Here is a 4,992-nt window from a genome sequence, read left to right as displayed (position 1 = left end):
TCTTTGCCAATTTGGATACCTTTTACCCCTTTTTGTTGTCTGATTGCTGTCGCAAGGACTTCTAGTACTATGTTGAATAATAGTGGCGAGAGTGGGCATCCTTGTCGTGTTCCCTGATTTTAAGGGAAAGGCTTCCAGCTTTTCCCCATTGAGAATGATATTTGCTGTAGGCTTTTCATAGTTGGTTTTTATGAGATTGAGGAATGTACCCTCTATCCCTACACTCTGAAGGGTTTTACTCAGGAAAGGATGCTGTATTTTGTCAAACGCTTTTTCTGCATCTATTGAGAGAATCATATGATTTTTGGCTTTTTTCTTTCTGTTAAAGTCTATAACAATGATAGATTTGCAATTGTTGTACCACCCTTGCATCCCAGGGATGAATCCCACTTGGTCATGATGGATAATCCTTTTAATGTACTGTTGGATTCTATTAGCCAGGATCTTGTTGAGGATTTTGGAACCCATATTCATTAGGGAAATCTTTCTGTAATTCTCCTTTTTGATGGGGTCTTTGACTGGTTTGGGGATCAAGGTAATATTGGCCTCATAGAATGAGTTTGGTAGCTTTCCTTCTGTCTCTATTTTTTTGAAATAGCTTTAGGAGAATAGGTATTATTTCTTCATTGAATGTTTGGTAGAATTCCCCAGGAAAACTGTCCGGGACTGGAGTTTTGTTTTCTGGAAGGTTGTTTATCACTGACTCAATCTCTTCATAATTAATTGGCCTGTTTAAAAAATCTATTTCTTCCTGTTTCAGTCTTGGTAGTTTATAGGTTTCCAGGAAGGCCTCCATCTCTTCCAGATTGCTTAATTTATTGGCATAAAGCTGTTGATAAAAGTTTCTAATGATCTTTACAATTTCATTGGTATTGCTTGTGACCTCTCCCTTTTCATTCATAATTTTATTAATTTGGGTCCTTTCTCTTTTCTTTTGGATAAGTCTTGCCAGTGGTCTGTCAATTTTTATTTACTCTTTCAGAGAACCAGCTTCTAGTTCTGTTGATCTGCTCTACTGTACTCCTGGTTTCTAATTCATTGATTTCTGCTCTAAAATTGGTCAACTGCTTCCTCGTGCGTGGATTAGGCCTGTCCCTCTGTTGCTGTTCCAGCTTCTTGAGGTGAGAATATAAAAACTGCATTTTAGATTTTTCTATTCTTTTGAGTGAAGGTTGGATGGCTATGTATTTCCCCCTTAGCAGTATCCCATTGGTTTTGGACCATTGTGTTTTCATTCTCTTGGTCTCCATAAATTGTTTAAATTGATTTTTGATTTCCTGGTTTATCAAATCATTCTTGAACAGGAAGGTTCTTAGTCTCCAAGTGATTGAGTTTCTTCCAAATTTTTCCTTGTGGTTGAGTTCCAATTTCAAAGCGTTGTGGTCTGAGAATATGCAGGGAATAATTTCCGTCTTTTGGTATTGGTTGAGACCTTTTTTGTGACCCAGAACATGGTGTATTCTTGAGAATGTTCCATGGGCATTAGAATAGAATGAGTATTCTTTGGTTCTGGGGTGTAGTGTTCTATATATATCTTTGAGGTCCAACTCGTCGAGTATGGCATTCAAAGCCCTTGTTTCTTTGTCGATTTTTTGCATGGGCGTTCTGTCTATTTCTGATAGTGGAGTGTTGTGGTCCCCTACTATTAACGTATTTTTATCTATATGTCTCTTTATTGTGGTTAAGAGTTGGCTTGTGTATCTTGCTGCTCTCCTGTTGGGGCATATATATTTATAATTGTCATATCCACTTGTTGGAAACATCCTTTAAGAATAATATAGTGCCCTTCTGTGTCTCTACCTATAGTCTTTAGTTTAAAATCCAACCTGTCTGATATGGGAATTGCTACCCCAGCTTTCTTTTGAGGTCCATTGGCATGAAAGATGGTATTCCATGCCTTTACTTTCAGTCTGAATGCATCTTTAGGTTCAAAATGAGTCCCATGTAGACAGCAAATGGATGCGTCATGTCTTTTTATCCAATCTGCAACCCTGTGGTGTTTCATGGGAGCATTTAGGCCATTTACACTGAGACTGATTATTGAGAGATGTGATTTTAATGATGCCATGTTGCCAGTAAAGTCTTTGTTTCTATAGATTGTGACTTTCTGTTCTGTATCACTCTTGGGGCCTTTTTACTTTTATAGAACCCCCCTTAATATCTCCTGTAGGGCTGGTTTTGTGGTTAGAAATTGGTCAATGACTGGCAATTCTGGAAGATCTTTATTTCTCCATCAATTCTGAATGACAGCCTTGCTGGATAAAGGATCCTTGGCTGCATGTTTTTCTCTGAAAGAGCTTTAAATATGGCCCCCCAACGCTTTCTCTCATTCCAGGTCTGTGTAGACAGGTCTGACGTAATTCTGATGCCTTTGCCTTGGTACGTGAGAATATTCTTTGTCCTGGCCACTTTCAATACTGTATCCTTGGATCTAATATTTGCGAAATGCACTATGACGTGACGTGGCATAGGTGTGTCATGGTTGAGCTTGGGAGTGGTCCTCTCTGCCTCTTGGACATGAATGCTTGTTTCCTTTGCTAGATTAGGGAAGTTTTCAGCTACAGTTGGTTCCAATATCTCTTCTAGACCTCTGTTTTTCTCCACCCCCTAGGGGATGCCGATGATTCTGACATTGGAACGTTTCATTGAGTCAGTAATCTCCCGTAACCTACATTCTTGAGATTAGATTTTTTTGAGCCCAGATTCTATTTTAGCTTTCTCTTCTACTAACCCATCCTCTAATTTGCTGATATGTTCTTCTGCCTCATTCACCCTGGCCGTCAGAGCCTCTAGTTTTGACTGCGTTTGATTCATAGAATTTTTAATATCTGCCAGATTTGCTCTCATTTCTGCCCTTAGAGATTCTATATTCTCATTAACATTTTCGTTAATACTTTTTTCAAGTCTACACATCATCTTGACCATTGCTACTCTGAATTCCATTTCTGATAATTTGGTTATATCTATATCCATTAGTTCTGTGGCAGAGGCCACAGACTCATTGTCTTTTCTTTGCTGCGGGGGATTTCTCCTTCTCATCATTCTGATGAGGAGAGGTTGCAGGGTTGTCCAGAGCCCAAATTATTGACTGGGACCCAGGCAGTGCGCACTCATTATATAGGGATCTTAGGGATGTGGGCTTCTTGATTTTTCAGACTGCCTTCTGGGGGAGGGCCTGCCGTGCCGATATCAGGCAACCCTGTTTGGGTTGAGTCTCGGTGTCCCCTGCGAGGGGGCATGGGATGAATACACTGTGAGCTGGTATTTCCAGGCTTTTGTTCTCTGGCGGCTTTCCCTGGCGGTTTGCTGTGCCTCTTCTGAGAGTCAGAGCAGCAGTGGCCGCATCTCAGCCTCCGTCTCAGAACAGAGGGATCGTGGACCGTTCTCCACTGATGTTCTGGCCACTTTAACTTTGTTTCTGTTGGTGCTGCTCAACCCTGCAGCATCCCGGGATGTGTGCCCCACACCTGGCGTCCCAGCCCTCATTTCCAGGGCCGGCGCCTCTCTGTCCTTTGTGTTTCTAACACCGCCAGCCACCAGCCACCAGCCACCCCCCACGTGCTCCGGAGCTCGCGGAGCTCGCGGAGCTCCCAGTCTCAGTCTGGTTCCAGTGAGCACACTGGAGCTCTGTTTCAGTCTTGTCATGCGTGTCCCTGGCTCCCTGTCTCAGTTGGCTCTCTCCTGGGTGCCGGTCCGGGAGTCCGCCTGCTCCCCCGTGCAGGTGGCTACCGCTTCCCGGCGCCCGAACGCGGTGGCTCCCTCCCCCTTCCGTTTATCTTCCGATAGCTGTGCGTGGTTTCACAGCTCCCCGCTTCATACCTCAATACTCAGTGCTGGAGATGTTCATTTGTAGAGATCCAGATGTTTCTTCCTGTGTCTCATGCTGATTCCGTGGATGTTCAGGCTGGTCTGGTACCTATTCAACTCAACTCAGGCGACCAGCTGAAAAAGGGGTCCCCTAATCCTCCGCCATCTTAACTCCCTCCGGGAGTTTTTTCTTCTCTCCGCAAATCAGCATTAGAGGTGCTCATATATAGGTTCAGTTATATATATATTTTTATAACCTTATTTTTTAAATCCAGCATTAGTTAAAACCAGAGTTAGTTAAGGAAGAAAGAAAGTCACATACATTTGAAGCTACACAGATTAAAACTATGCAAACTGTATGCTTATGGAAAATGAAAACAAAAACAAGAACAAAAACGCCCCCACCTCCTCTAGCACCTTAATTTATAGGCTACTTAGAGGCCTGTCCTGACCTCCCATAGTATTTACAGTTGTGTTACAAATGTGTTTGAAAGTGCCTCGGTCTTCTGTGTATTTCCTTCAGAACGCTTAATACTTACCCCAGTAATTTTATTTGCTTCTTGATTTTTCCTGCTTTCTTCACCAAAGTGTAAGTTCCATGAGTTTTGATGCTATCCCTGTTTGGTTCACTTTGTTCTTCAGTGCTTACCAAAGAGGTGTTCCTATATTTGTTGAATGTTCATCAAAGTCTGGTAGGATACATAGAAAAAAAAAAAAGACAAAAGTATTTGTTGAAGTGGGAAAGAGGGTGTGTTTGTTTAAATTTTTTTCATAAGGTTGTGCAATAAATTCAAAGCAGTAGGAAAAAACTAAATATTTAAAACTTAGCATATTATTACTGTCAGTACATTATGTGTAGGCCCTCTTTTAATTGCTGGAGATTCAAAGATCAATGGCATATTTGAGATGCTTAGGGAAGCAACATCTATAAAACCAAGGTGGCAAGAAATAACACAGGCAGCATGCAATAGCAAATGAGTGTGTTACACATGGTGCCCTTACAGAAGTTCACTTTTGATGGAAGAAATCTTCATGGTAGAGGTGGCCTTCCAACTGGGCACTGAATAGAATAACACTTGGTGAGCAGAGAAGTGGAAAATAATGTATAATGCTTGGAAGATTGGAATGCATAATTGAGGCTCTTAAGATACTGAACAGAGCAGCTGAGTAATTTTTTTTCTTCTG

This window comes from Ursus americanus, chromosome 4 (genome assembly GCF_024610735.1).
Source record: "Ursus americanus isolate L20-20 chromosome 4, mUrsAme1.1.p, whole genome shotgun sequence".
Taxonomy (NCBI): Eukaryota; Metazoa; Chordata; class Mammalia; order Carnivora; family Ursidae; genus Ursus; species Ursus americanus.
Note: the sequence above shows the minus strand (reverse complement) of the source record.